The sequence below is a fragment of the Marmota flaviventris genome, chromosome X, assembly GCF_047511675.1.
Source record: "Marmota flaviventris isolate mMarFla1 chromosome X, mMarFla1.hap1, whole genome shotgun sequence".
In the NCBI taxonomy this organism is placed as follows: domain Eukaryota; kingdom Metazoa; phylum Chordata; class Mammalia; order Rodentia; family Sciuridae; genus Marmota; species Marmota flaviventris.
In genome coordinates, this window is record NC_092518.1 from 101,448,631 (window position 1) to 101,464,584 (window position 15,954).

At 37.4% G+C, this 15,954-nt stretch overlaps 1 protein-coding gene across 2 annotated transcripts in view; it reads right to left on the reverse strand.

Annotated features, from left to right (window-relative positions):
- Klhl13 (kelch like family member 13) overlaps positions 1 to 15,470 on the reverse strand; it is a 195,504-nt gene extending 180,034 nt beyond the window's left edge. For both annotated transcript variants that reach the window (XM_027932679.2, XM_071606845.1), the window contains exon 1: positions 15,191 to 15,470. The gene's annotated coding sequence lies outside the window, so the exon portion shown is untranslated. The remainder of the gene's footprint in view (positions 1 to 15,190) is intronic.
- Between the last annotated feature and the right edge of the window lie 484 nt (positions 15,471 to 15,954).

Consider the following 15,954-nt stretch of genomic DNA (forward strand, 5'->3'; position numbering starts at 1 on the left):
GGAAAGACAGAGAAGTAGAAATACTACTTATGAGGCTCAAAGAAATCTTCCCAGAAGAGGTGTCATCCAACTAATCCCTGAAAGACAGGAAGTCATCAGCATTTCAGAAAGGGTGACAAGTGCAAAGGAAACAGGGGAAGTTTGGGGAAGTGCAAGAAGTGTCAGTAAGGCTGCAACTTAGAATGTAATATTGGGAGGGGTGAAAGAGGAGATGGAGGAAGAGGCATGAGTCAAATCATGTCCTGCTGACAAGTCTGAGATTTTATCCTGAAGCAAATGGGTAGCCAATGTTATGGAGATATTATCTCCAGTTAGGCCATGACATTGACCAAAGATTCAAGGTTTGCATTAGAGAAAATGCATAGTAGACAGTGTTGGGAATCCTCCAATCTGTTTTTCCATTCTCCACAGAGTAATAAACTTTTTTGCAGAGCACATAGTCATGAGTGAAAGGCAATATTTTCCAGCCTCTCTTGTAGCTAGGTATGGCCATAGGTCTGAGTTCTGGCCAGTCGGGTGTGTACAAAAGCAATGTGTATGAATGCCAAGTTATATCCTTAAATGAAAGGAATGTTTCTCTGCTCCCTTTTCCATTCCTTTGGATGGAATTTCTTACAAAAGGGTAAAGGTGAAAATTATAAAATTAAAAATATACTTTAAAAAAAGAACAAAAAGTAAACAGAATATTGTAATTGCCTCATAGGATGAAGGTAGAACTTGACCTTGTTCACCACTGTATCTCCAGCACTTTGACCAGAAGAGTGCTCAATAATGTTTGTTGGATGAATTTACATAAAATACCTTATTTCCTCTCAGCAAAATAAGGTGCTGCCCTACATAGAAAGGCTAATTAAACTCAGTAAGTCTCCATTATTTGCAGACAAAGCAAATATAGCTATACAAGAGGTAGATGGATCTAATCCACATGAAGAGTCCTTCTAAACTATCTAATAGTCCAAACCATTTTAGACACTAAGTTAAAAATCAAACTGTTCTGAAGTAGTCATTGATGAGTACACTGTAATAATATCATATTTTAAATCAATAAATATTCCAAGCCACAGAAAACACAAAATTCACAATACTCTCAATCCTCTTTTCTAAATGGTGTGATTCAAAATGGCCCTCTTAAACCAGACAAATTTGGCATGTTTTTAATGTGCTGACTTCTAACCCTTTCCACATAGCCCAATATTGCAAAGTCTTAATGAACAAAATTTAGCCATAGGAAAAAAGCAGCATCACAATATAAACATCAAAATTTCTAAATCCAGCACCTTTTTTTTTAATTCCACAGAATATGATTCTCTAACTACAGGTGATGTCAACTACCTTAGTGATAAAACTGTGCTTCTGTCTAATTAATACAAAGATACACTTAGCTTTCTCCTTCTAGTGAAAGCAGTGCCATCTTGTCTAATCCTATTCTACCCACCAGCTATGAGATCACTACAGCATTGCCACACGAGGCAAAGCATAGCATCCATTCAAGCAAATTAAAAATATACCTGAGATTTACAGCAAATCACTTTGAGTGAATAAAGTCAACTTAAATTCAACTGCAACTTTGGGCCCTGAGTAGAAACTCAACCCAAGTACATAATAAGCATAGAAAAAATAGTGAGGAAGTATAGTAACATTTTAAAGTCATTCCAAAATGAAAAGTAGTTAAAATCAGATGTAGTAAGGGATCAATTAAGATTAACTTATTTCAAAACACGCCTATGTTCTTTAAAACATCTAAATATGTCTAAAGATTTTTTTTAAATAATGAAAAGTAAATCGTAATTCCTTAGCCTGAAAATAACACTGACTTTAACTTATTTAATGAAGACCTAAGAACAGTCTGTCTTCTCCAACACACACAGATGTTTGGCTTGATAACTCCCACTACATTGAAATACAGTCCTTGACTATAACACTGACTGTATATTTTTGTGAAGCCTAAGTGACTGAAAAGCAAGGGGCTGAAAAAAATATTTCTGAATTCCAATTATTTCATAATATCTATATATATCATAATGATATATATTTTATAAAACATTTCCCATTACATACCACCCCAATAATATGTCATAGCCCAAAAAACAGTGTATTGCTTTTATCTCAATCATCTATCCACTAGTAACTTATATCAGGAATAATATTTAGAAATATTTTAAAATGACATTTTCCCCCCAGGAAATTTTTCAGGTATTTCTGATTCTGGCCCACTAGAATGCAAAAAGAGGTTACCATTCACACTAATGGATTTAGCAGTTTTGTTTTTAAATACAAATCTTCCTTAGTTATTTATTACTAATATCAATATTTTATGACAAATATATAATGAGCAAATTTATATAATCAATTTGGATTAAGAATTTAAAATCAGATATATAATCCTCTGAAAGACTAGTCACTAATCAAACTGAAATTGAAAGAAGGAGTCTCCAACAATTTGGAGCTAGACTGAAAAAAAAAAAAAAAAAACACTACTAAGATCTGAGTTACACTAAGCAGACATCTATGAACATTTTGATAGGGAAGCAGTAATATCATTGCTCACTCTAGTTCCATACCCTCCATAACCATATTTGTTTCAAAACACATTTCTCTTTGGGGAAATGATGAAAATGTTCTAAAATTGATAGTCACACAATTCAGTAAATATACTAAAAACCATTGAATTGCATTCTTTAAATGGGTAAAGTGTCTGGTATGTCAAATATTTTATTTTTAAAAACAAGTTTGTGAAGGCAAATACTGCACCCCAAAATAGATCTCTGGTTGTTAATATAGAGGATTCTCAATTTCATTTACCTTTTAAGTATTTTTCATAGCTCAAAATAAACACTCACATATACAAAGAGACAGACACCTGTGCACACAAATGCGCACACACACAGCTTTAGGCATTAAAATATTTTGAAATACTTTCCTTGCTTTTTAATACAACCCCATTCTTTGAAGTATCTTGCCACTACTTTTCTCGGATCATTGCTCTGTATTTTTCCAGAGTCTGTTTTTTAACAAGCCTTTTTTTAAAGCTATCATGCTCCCTTATATAATGTCCCATGTCATAGACAGAATGAAAGGAAGTGTTTTGGTTAAAAGCACAGACTCAAAAATCAGACAGACTACATGGACTTTATACCTAGCTCTTCCACTTATTAGGTATGTACCCTTGAACAAGTTATCTAAACTTCCCTTGGTTTCCTTAGCTACGTCTCCAACAGAGGATTAATATCCAGAATATATAAAGAATTCATAATACTCAATATCAAGCAAAAAAGCCATTTAATAAATGGGCAAATGAACTGAATAAACATTATTCTAAAAAAGAACAAATGACCAACAAGTATATGAAATATGTTCATCATCTTTATTCATCAGGGAAATGCAAATCAAAACTACATCTCACCTCAAATAAGAATGGCAATCAGCAATAATACAAATAACAATAAATGCTGTCGAGGATATGGGGAAAGGAATTCTTATATACTCTGGGTGTAAATGTAAATTAGTAGAGCCACCATGGAAATCAGTATATTTCTCAAAAAATTACAAATAGAACCCCTCTTTGACCCAGCTATCCCACTCCTTGGTATTTATCCCAAAGACATAAAGTCATCATAAATAGCAATACACACATACCAATATTTATTGCAATACTATTAACAATAACCAAGTTATACAATGTATCCATTGACAGATAAACAGATAAAGAAAATGTGATACACAAACACACACATACACACACACACACACACACACACACACACAATGGGGTATTATGGAGCCATAAAGAAAAACAAAATTATGTCACTTGTTGAAAAATGAATGGAATAGGAGAGCATCTTGTTAAGTAAAATTATCCAGACTCAGAAAGACAAGCATCATATGTTTTATCTCACATGTGGAAACTGGTTCAGGGAATAAACAGGATGTCCTGAATGTGTGGAAAGGAGACCATCAATGAAGAGGAAGAGGATCAGGGGGAAGGGAGAGGAGCAGACAAGGAGAGGTACTGGGAAGTGAAATTGACCAAATATGTTATATGGATGTATGAGTATGCCACAATTAAACACCTCACTCTGTATAACTAATATGCACCAAAAAATTTTAAATTTTTTAAAAAGTCAAATAAATCAAGGGCATTCTACTCCTAATTCTACCTCACATGATGTGACCTTCTGCATGTTACTTAAACTCATTGTGCATATTCCACAAGAGTAAATAAAATGAGAGTTAGCCATTCTTCAAAAAAAAAGGTGCTCTATAAATAAAGGGCATTACCTTTATTTGAAATTTAACTAAGTACCTAAGGGAAGAGTAAGTCTAATTTTTCTAAAAATACTTTTTTTTTTTTTGCAGTGCTGGGGATCAAACTCAGGGCCTCCCATGCTAGACAATTACTCCATTACTGAACTACATCCCCGGCCCTAAAAATGGATTTGGAAAATGTCTTTTCATCTTCAAATGATACTAATAATGATTGCTATCTATAAATGCAGGGTGTACTGCTAATAAACATTTCATTACTATAGTAATCTAAGCTGTTCATTAATCTGGATATATATTACAATAATAATTGTCACAAAACCTCTAAATATACAGAATAGTACCAATGTGTTACATGGGTTTTCTTTTTGGTACACCTGTGGTAGTCCACAGCTAGGTTGGCTCTCCAAGCATCATATCTGTCTGATTTATCTCATATTGGAAACAAGGGGCATTATTTAGGAAAGCAGGAATGATAGCTTAATATATTTTTAACTCAAAAGGATAGACTATACTTCCATTACCTGAAGATGCTCTCAATAATTCACTTAAACGTATCCATTCATTTATTAAAACTACTATTGACCTTTTTTGGTACTGGGGATTAAACCCAGGGGCACTTTATCACTGAGATGCATTCCTAGACCCTTTTATTTTCATTTTGATCTCACTGAGTTGCTGAGACTGGCCTCAAATTTGTAATCCTCTTGCCTCATCCTCCCAAGTCACTGGGATTACTGACATAACCCACAGTGCCCAGCTAACATTGACTTTTATCTTCCCTTACAATATTATTTGATTTGCTGCTAGAGTAACTACAATAAAATTTAACCATACCAACACAAACTCTATAGAAAGAAATTATTCAAAAGGAATTAGCCCTTTGCCCAATGGCTTAACTTTTACAAATGCTTTAATATCGGAAACCTGAAAACTGAAACAATTCAAGATGCATCAAGAAAATTTGTTGCTGGGTATGTAGCTCAATGATAGGGTGCTTGTCAAGCACACACAAAGCCCTGGTTCAATCCTGATAAACACCCAAAAAAGTTATTAAAAAAAGTTGTGACCTCTTTGATTATCAGAACATCAAAAGTTTTCATATTTAAAAGACAATATTGTAGTATATATTTTCCTGCATCTTCTTCCAGATAGATATTGAAATTTAAAATCTTATCAAACTGAATAATATCATATTTGAATATGTACTGGGTTAACTATTAAAAAGTGATGTTTTTCTTACATTCAATGTGATGCCATATGTGAATAAGTAATAAGCCAAGGATTTACCATAAACTTTCTTGTCTGCTAGAAAATTGGTGTTACTTCTAAACAGTGTACTCACCATTCAAAAGGTACAAATTCAAAAAAAAGCATACACACACACACACACGTATATGTGTGTATACATATATATGACACACTATTTCCCTCACATTTTGCATTCTACTTCATATGTGAATTGCAAAGTTCTTAAACTATGCTTCAAATTTTCAACTATTTCAGTCACTAATCTATGAAAAGGGTCAATAATAAGTATAGCTGTATCGCATATGTGGTGTGAACTGTGCTTAGTGCTTCCTATGCATTATTTTATACACTACTTAAAACAGACAAAATAGTTCACAGGAGAAAAATTAAAACTCAGAGAGATGAAGCAAGTTGTCCACTATCATACTTCTTGTGATTCCAGAACCCAACATCTTAGCCATCAAATTCTACTACCTTCCTACTAAGAAGTATATAAGAAAGTATACAGAAAACTTTGTTGAAATGAACTATTCTTTAGAAATGTATGACTGTTCTTAAAAGGTGAGACCAAGAAACAAAACTCTAAAACTCTCTTATCCTCTTTTATTGAACAGAATCTAAAAGTAGTTCACACATAAAGACTGTCCCTTATTCACCATCCTTAGTACCTATCTCTTTATAATCTTTAAGTAGTAACACAGCAATATGATAATGTCAGACCCTGCAAACTGTGCCTGGCATGAGACAACAAGAAAGTGGAAAAGCAATCATGAAATTAATTGAAAGATTTAGTGTTTGACTTACACCATTTATTTTCATCCCTTTCTTCATTTGCCTTTTTCTTCTTTATCATTCTCATTTGGAGAAAATTAAATGATTACTTGGTAACAGGCACTGCTGACCTGTTTACAATACGTTCTCAAACTGTAGAACCCTTTTACCAATGAAGCAAACTTTGACAATTTTCTTCTAGTAGGGAATACTTCAGTGGCCAGCAATTAACAAAATAATTTGCATACTGAATGTGTTATAAACAAAAGCAGCTTGAAAGTTAGCAAAGATAACTTCAAATCAGTGAGATAGACAAGTGTACATAGAATAGAGCAAAGCTTTTTAAAAAATATTTACTTTTTTAGTTTTAGGTGGATACAATATCTTTATTTTTATGTGGTGCTGAGGATCGAACCCAGTGCCTTATAGGTGCCAAGCAAGCACTCTACCACTTGAGCCACAACCCCAGCCCCTAGAGCAAAGCTTTAACTGCATCAGTTGTGCTGCTTCAAGTTCATGGTCACTGTGTCCTAATAATCTCTCTTCTTAAAGATATCAGTTCCTTGACAAGCCCTTCACTATCCATCTAAGTTACTACTCACCAACATCAGGGACTGAACACATTTTATGATTTATATCACTATCAAACAATGTGTAGCCTTGAATTAAAAGAAATTGAACACCATAGAGAAAACATTAATATCCATTACCTTTATCACAGGTCATTATGGGAATTTAAGACTATGAAAATGTATGAGTATTTGACTAAAAGAAGAGATTTTGGCAACAGAGCAGAGTTTCAATGGTCACTTACTGGTAACCACAGCTGCCCTTAGAAGCTGACACTTTCTCTTTAGTATTGGTTTTTATCTCAAATTTTCATATAAATATTGCATTCTAAAGTACAATGTATGAGTTTGTTTAAATATTTTTACATATTTTAAATTAACTACTAGTTGATGCTCTCTTAAATCTTTGTGTAAAACAGATACTTCAAGAAAATGCAAGCTGTCAGGCATTATGGTACACATCTGCAATCCCAGCAATTTGGGATGCAGAGGCAGGAGGATCCCAAGTTCAAGGTCAGCCTCAGCAATATAGTGAAACTCTGTCTCAAAATTAAAAAAAAAAAAAAATGGCTGGGGATGTGGCTCCGTGTGTCCCCGGATTTAATCTCCAATAGAAGAAAGAAAGAAAGAGAGCAAGCAAGTAAGTGCAAGCCAGAGGGGGAGAGGGGGAGAGGGAGGGGGAGAGGGAGGGAGGGAGAAAGAAAAAGAAAAAAGATAAGAAATGCCAAGCACTCCATTTTGTGTCTCCTGAGGCATACTACCATGTTGTTAGCCTGCTCACTGAGTACGTGTGCTATAGTTTGAGGGAGCCCAAACTAGTGGAAAGAGCACTGGACAAAGTAAAAAGACATAGCCAGGAATGGTTGTGCACACCTGTAATCCCAATAATTCAGGAGGCTGAGGCAGCAGGATCACAAGTTCAAGGCCCACCTCAGCAACTCAATGAAGCCCTTGGAAACTCAGAGACTCTCAAAATTTTTAAAAAAATTAAAAAGGGCTGGGGATGTGGCTTACTGATAAAGCATTTCTGGGTTCAATCTCTGATACCAAGAAAAGAAAAGTAAGAGAAAAAAGAAAATATACCAATTGCGATTTATAAATATTGATAAGGGAAATCAATAAAAACTATGCTTTTTAGTCTAATTGGGAAGAAAAGCTTGTCAAGATGTTATTTAATATTGAAAGGGAAGTTAGAATAATTAAAAAGCAATTCATGTAATAGACACTAAGGAAAGTTTTCAATTGACACTTGGATTTCCCTTTGTTTTTTCACCGTTTCTGGTAGTGCTGGGGATGGAACACAGGATGAAGCACATACTAGGCAAATTCTCTACCACTGAGCCATGCCCTCGGCCCCTTTTGTATGTTTTTTATATTATTTCAAGAGTACAGAGGAAAGTAAAGGATTATAACATAGACTCATGCCCCCATGTAACCATGCATGATGCTAGAGCTGCTAAAGGCAGGAACTATGTATCATTTGTTTTATACTTTTCTTCTGCTTTTAATACAGACATCCATACACTTAGTTATATACATTAGTGAAAAAAAAATGTTTAGCAACTTCAAAGCACAGGCATCTAATCATATTAAATAAAATCTTAACTGAATTCCACCTCCCCCCTAAAAAAGATTCTCTTGTCCTAAAGAACTAGTTGGTCTTAAGTAACAAAATAAAAACAAAAATCAATAAATAAATACTCTTCATGGTACTAAAGAGAGCACTGAAAGGCCTGGATCTTTGCTTTGCCATATCTGCTTTCCTATAAGATTAGGACAATACAGCCAGCCCTCTATATTCAGAGTCATTGTAGGACTAAATCAGCATGTATCTACATGGTAACCATTTACATGGTAACCATTATGAGCAAGCTATTAGGAAAAGATAAAGTAATTTATTTACCTCCCTAATCTCTACCACCCACAGCAACAGCTTACTATGTGCAAGGCCATGATTTAAGCCCTTTACTGTGAGGTTTACAATCTCTTATCTGAAAACCTTGGTGCCAGATGTGATTCAAATTCAGAAATTTCCAGACTTTTAGATAGGCAATAGCCTGCATTAGCTACATATTATGTTTCAATAATGCTTAACAGAAAAATTCCAAACTGGGGAAAATGAGTAATTATGTAATACCCCACTAAGGTCTGTGGTACTATCCCCATAAACATATTACTGATACTATAGCAAAAACAAGAAAATATTAACAATAAGTAGAATAAAGACTATTAATGAAGACCACGGGTATCAGTTTGAGCAATGTTTTGCTACCACTTGACATCTAACTGACCAAATTAATTTTTTATAATTTTCAGAACTTTTGAAACTTGAAAATTGTTAAATTGTGGGCCTAGCTAACACATCTCATCCTTACAAGTGCCCTAACAGGTAAGTTCAATTATCTCTATTTTACAGATGTGGTGACTCAGATACAGTGTTTTAGCCAGCTTTTTCACCACTGTGACCAAAATACCTAACAAGAACAATTTAGAAGAGGAAAATGTATTTGAGGCTCATGGTTTCAAAGGTCTCACTCTATAGATGGCCAGCTCCATTGCTTTGGGGCTCAGATGAGGCAGAACATCATGGTGAAAGGGTGTGGTAGAGGAAAGTGGCTCAGGACATAGCCACCAGGAAGTAGAGAGACCATTCCACTAACCAGGGACAAAATATATACCCCCAAATCATGCCCCCAATGACCTATCTCCTCCAGCCACATCATATCTGCCTATAGTTACCATCCAATTAATTCCTATCAACATATTAATGCACTAATTAGGCTAAAGGTCTCATAACCCAGTCATTTCACCTCTAAACTTTCTTGCATTTTCTCACCAATAGCCTAGCTCCACAGCTTGTGCTCTTAACTTTGTTTCTAAATAACCTCTCTCAAAAACTGTTTCAGAAGACCACCAGGAGGCAGATGAGATGGCACATGCCTATAATTCTGGAGACTCGGGTGGCTGAGGCAAAAATATTGCAAGTTCAAGGCCAATCTCAGCAACTTAGCAAAACCCTGTCTCAAACAAAAAATAAAAATGAATGGGGGTGTAGCTCAGCGGTAGAACACCCCTGGACTTGATACCAAGTACTAGAAGAAAAAACCTCAGAGGTACATGTGAGAAACAAAACAGTATTAACTTATAAGTGTCCAAAAATAGGAGAAATATCACAAGGCAGTATATATTCATAACTTAATAACTATACAGTATACACCATATGCCAGGTCTCAGAATACAATGATGGGAAACCAGACAAGGTTCAGGTCACCTTCATGGAGCCAGAGACCAATGCAGAAGAGTTCAGGCATCAAATAAGATAATAATGACACAACAGGGCAAGTGTGTGCCTACTGCTCACATTCAGAGGAGAAAGAGATCAGGCTCAGTGGCAGATGCTGTAATAGTGCCTGATATTTAAACTGTTCCTTGACAAGTATTGGGATTTAAAATGACAGAAAGGAAAGGGAAGAGCTTTTTTATTTTATTTTTTTTAGTTGTTGATGGAACTTTATTTTATTTATTTACTTATATGTGGTGCTGAGAATAGAACCCAGTGCCTCACACATACTAGGCAAGTGCTTTACCCCAGCCCAAGGAAGGGCTTTTCAAATGGATGGCATAGTTTCCATTTGAGAAGCACCCATTGTGCACCTACTGTATGCCAGGAATAATGCTAAATAGAAAAGTTCCAAACTGGGAAAAATCAGTTGAAATTAACAGAAATTTATACAAGAATAATAAATACATGTGGGAAAGTAGACTAGGGTCAAATCATGAAAGGGGACCCCTTGAGTGCTCAGTTTAGGAGGTGGAACTTGACTCTGGAAGAGCTGCTAAAGAATTTTTGCAGGTCATCCCCCTACAATATTAGGATTTACCCCATGGGACTTCAATTGCCTTCTATGTTCCTATTTGGGAACATCTAGACCTCGAATCTGAATTGCTTTGAAGTAATGGCTCAGAGCAATAAAATTAATTTAAGCTTCAAACAACAGAATAACCCTAATCTCTCCAGGAATAAAAGTATGGAAATTGAAAATATTGGGAAGGCAATGGTTAAAGGGAAATGGAAAACCTCACTTAAAATTCCAAAGGCCATGACTAAACTTAGGATATTCCTTTTATACAGAAATGCAACTTCCAACCTTCCCAAGGAACATATTCCTATGAAAAATAAAACATCATTCTTTGAAAAACAAGCTCTTAAAAATTTAACAGTGATCTGATTTGAATCAAGTTGATGACAACTTACCTTGTAGTACAGGTGACAATGTGACAGTGGAAAGTGGACTACTTTTTAACATACTCACCTCAAAGTCCCATTACCCCACCCTTTAACTAAGCAGAGTAGAACGGAATCACATATTGATTTAGCATACTTAATCAAAGAATCTCTCACTCTCAGTTATTAATGTAGATGACTGATTAGCTGAACATTCTATTTCTCCTTAGCAAAACACTTATATTTTTAGTTCCACAGGCTTACATTTTATTTTATAGTCAATTGCTTTCCACAGAAAGCACTCTTCAATGACTTCTCACTGTTCTGAGAATCAAACTCAAATTCTTTCTCAAAGCTTCCAAGTCTTATCTATTAGTTGACTCCATCTAAGATCTCTAACATCTTCTGTAACCATTTCCCTGCCCAGCTCACTAGGTAGTGCCATTACTGGCTTTCTTTCTGTTCTTCATAAACTGCAAGCCTGATTTCCTGCCTCAAGACCTTAGTTCTTACTCTTCTCTCTGCAAGAACGTTCTCTGGAGAATATACACCCATATCTTGACAAGGCAGACTCATTCTCTATTCTTTTTCAGGTATCTTCTCAAACATCACCTTCTCTAAGAGGCTATATTTGTTGGGATTCTCCAGAGACAGAACCAAGAAATATGCACATAAATAAATATGTAGGGGAAATTATTAAAGGAATTGGCTTACACAATTACAGCAGCTTAGAGAGTCCCAAGACAGGCTATCTGCAAACTGGAGACCCTGGGGTGCTGGTAGTGTGGCTCAGTCAAAGTCCAATGGCCTCAGAACCAAGGAGACAGATGTTGTAACTCTCAGTTCAAGGAATGTTGAAAGCATGAGAACCCAAGGGGCTCCTGCTGTAAGCCCTGGAGCCCAAGTCCAAAGGCCAGCAAGCCTGGAGTCCTGATGTCCAAGGCCACAGAAAGAATCTTTCTCAGCTCTGGGAAAGACCAGTTCACCTTCTGTATTTGTTCTCTCCAGCCAATTGGATACTCCAGCTTTCTGATCCTGAGGGAGGATCCTCCCCCACATAACCAATCAAAGTAACATACTGATCTCTGCAAACACCCTCACAGACACACCCAAAATAATGTTTTACCAGTTTCTAAGTATTCCTTATCCAGACAAATTGACACCTAAAATTAACTGTCATAGAGGCCTTCCCCCGCTTACTTAAATAGGCCCTTCCTTGTTCTCTGTGTCGCATTCCCTTATTTTCTTACTTGTTATTACTACAATCTATAAGGATATTCTTCATTTGTTTATTTATTTTTTTATCTATAACCTCTGATAGAATATGATTACTGTCATGTTCCACAAGAGCAATGATTATGGCTTACAAGTTTTAAGTGTGCCTAATACAGGGTCTTGGCATTCAAAAGGCACTCAGCTGATTTTATAAATGAATTAATAAATGAATGAATAATACTCACAAACCTAATTGCTGCTAGGCACAGTAGCACACACCTATAATCCCAGGGACTCAGGAGGCTGGGGCAGGAGGACCTGAGCAACTTAGCAAGACCCTGTCTCAAGAGGGCTAAGAATGTAGTTCAGTGTGTCAGAGCAACCCTGGGTGCAAAGTCCAGTATGAAAGGAAAAAAAAATAAAAAGCTGATTGCTATGAGTCTAACTTGGTAAAGTCATTTTTTCCCCTAATTTTCAGATGTATTCTCTAGAGCTCTTCATTTTTCCTACACTCTTTCTACACTTTCTGAAGTCTGATGATTCCTGCCAAACTGTTGTATTATTTCATAGCAATAAAAATAGAGTTCAACTGACATATTACTTGAGAAGTCAGTAGTAGTATATTAAACATCAAAAAATCAAACAATTTGAAAATTAGTCTCATTTCACTACTGCAAGTCACATTACATGAAGAAACATAATTGAAAACAAGAAAGATAATACAATAGCAAACTGCAATTACACTTAATAACACCAGAAATATCCATTTTGATAACCTCTAGATGTACCAGGAGAGCTATTAAATATATATTGAGGAGTCAGAGCAAAATGCTTATAGCTAACTCACATCCATATTTTTCTTCTAAGCAAACATAAATAGTTTTACAATATAATCACATCAGTAGTAATTTTAGCTTGGATTCAGTATTAATAAGAAACACAAAAGAAAAAAGTAACAAAATGGTATGCACTCTTATCCTTGAAATAGTCACAAGTTTGTATATCTTTTGAGAATGGGTTGCCAAAAAAATCAGACCTATAATGGTGGGCCTATTGGAACAAGTACTCTCTCCCTACAACATTCAATTTTTAAATAGAACTTAAGTGAGCTCAGGAATTTACCAAATGAATGGGAAACAACACTTTCACCTGCAAGTTATCTAACTAAATTGATATCCAATAGCCTTTACTGCTCTTGTGAAAACTACTTTCTTCATAACATCAGCTAAACTCTACAGGGTCACACCACACAATTTAAAATGTGCTTATAAAAATGGCAGATTAAAGGCCTTGGGCAATTGAGACTCTTATTTATCTATGTTAAAAATATATCATCTGATATTGTAGCAGAAAGTATTATCATTGTCTCACTGCCAAAAGAAGTGCTACCAGGACAGTGAAATTTAGCCACTATCTTCATTTACAACTTGGTTTCTTCTGAGATTTCTGTCAATTAGTTCACACTGTGTCAGTGGCAACACCTGGTCACCCATCAAGCAAACAAATCTATCACTGTTAATTTTAAGGATTTTAATAAAAACTTGCAGTTAAGGGAGCTAATATTTTTAGATATAAAATGATGTCATGGCTACTTAGTTCATTTTTTCTCAGTTTTCAAATTTAAGCACTAGATATATCCTATTTCCAAAAACATAACTGCATACATCAGCATGGGCTTGTTTGCTGGTATTTGCCTCCACTTTTGATGTCTCCATTTAATTTTCTTTATATTACAAATGAACCTCAGTATGAGAATTAAAATAGCAACTGCATGGGGAGAAAGTGATAAGCTGAAAGTAGGAGTTTGGGGCTGTTTTTTAAAAAATAACTACAAGGTTTAAAAATGCTGTTTCTGCGGGGTTTACATAAATATGAGACGTACTGTAAGAAACTGTGGCTTCTTTTAAAGAGGAGGGGGCAGGTACCCTCCCAACAGAGGCAGTTTTAAACCTCCTCCAAGTCTCTCAGTTCCTATTCAATGTGCTTAGTAACCAAACTATATTAACTTGAGTGACTTTTTTCCCCCTAAACCATTAAGTTCCTCTCAACTGCATTAAAAAGATGAGCATCCTAATTTACAGATTCAGGAATGGAGCTAGGCATCACAAACCCTACCAGTTCTCCCTCTGTCAGGCCTGTTTAGCATCCTGGAAGGTTTAGGACCATGTACAAGGATTACACACAAACATATATACACACATTTCAAATGGCTATGGTTCTTGAATTAAGTTATTGAAAACTAGAAAGACATTTTTCAAGTTCCTTAACAGATATTTACTAAAGAATATTTAATGAAGGAATGATCCCACCACTTTCAGTAAATGCAGGCTAAGCTGTAAGCCTCCAAAAAAAAAAACTCTTTAGTCAACTGTGATTAAACCAAAAACAGCCGAGACATTCAGAGCTAAGGATGTTCAAAACTAAGTTCAAAGCTTCGAGGAAAAAGAATGTGCTCCTAACTTGGGAGCCAGCAGCACAGCCTCCCAAGTTTGAAGATTGTGACGAAGGGATGGGTTAAGAAGGCACAAAGCAGAAACTGATAGAGGGCCGAGGTGGACATCGGAACCCCAGACTATCAGGGCAGAGACCTAGAAGCCCAGAGAAGATCTTGGAAAGATGACAAAGAGCACAGGAAAACTGGGTTCTAGGATCCTAGAAGAACCCAGGTATCTGGCGGGGTCAGAGGGACCTGGAGTTGGCAAAGGTGCAGGGATAAGGGAGCGCACCAGCACGCGGTAGAAAAGGCAAAAGGGGGGTGCGCACAGAGCGAAGCGGATTCCCCGCCCCAGTGTCCCTGATGCAGATCAACTCTTTCCCTTGCACCACGCGCACCGCCAGGTCCCGGAGGCAGGGAAGCGGCTAATGGAACCCCTGTGACTTCAGCAACCTGCCTCACCTTGTTTGCCGCGTCCCTGCGCCCCAGCCGCTCGTCCGCCAGCTGCTGCGCTCCGAGGGCCGAAGAGGGAGTAGCGCAGCGCAATCAAGGCTCGCTCCTGCTGCGAGGCACCAGCACCCGTACCTCTGCACCCCTGTTCGCCCAGACCACTTCACCCTGTCCTCAAGCAGGAGGAAAGCACAGACCCTAACCCAAACGCCGCTCCAGTTATTTTCAAAAGTCCCCGTTCCAGGCTTCCCGGGAATGGGAGAGGAGCTGCTGCGGCCGCAGCGGCAGTGCCTCCGCCTGACCTCACCAGGGGATGGGGGCGGGGGGGGGGGGGGGAATAAGGGAGGGGGGCGGGAACCCAGCTGGGGAGGGGAGGGGGGAGTGGTGGGAGGGAGCGCGCGGGCGGGGGAAACATGGCGCCGGGGGTGGCCCCAGCGGCGCCTGCGCGGGAGGCCGGGGGAGCTAGGGCTAGGACCAAGTGTGGGGTCAGAGCTGAACTCCCTGGCCAATGCGTGGCAAGGCTGGGCCCGGAAGCACGATGACTGCCAAATGGCCCTCACGCCTCTGAAACCGGGAAACTCGGGTGTGAGCCCACATGGCTTCTAGTACCCAAGAGGCAGAAGTGAAAACTGTCAAGTATACAGGGACAACAGAGCAGCCGCCCCAGGTTAGCCAAGGAGGTCATCCGTGTGTCCTGACAGCCTGGATCTCGGCCTCTCATATTCACGGCAAGGCCCAGGTAAAGGGTATTCTCTGGAAGCAGTGCCACTTTACCT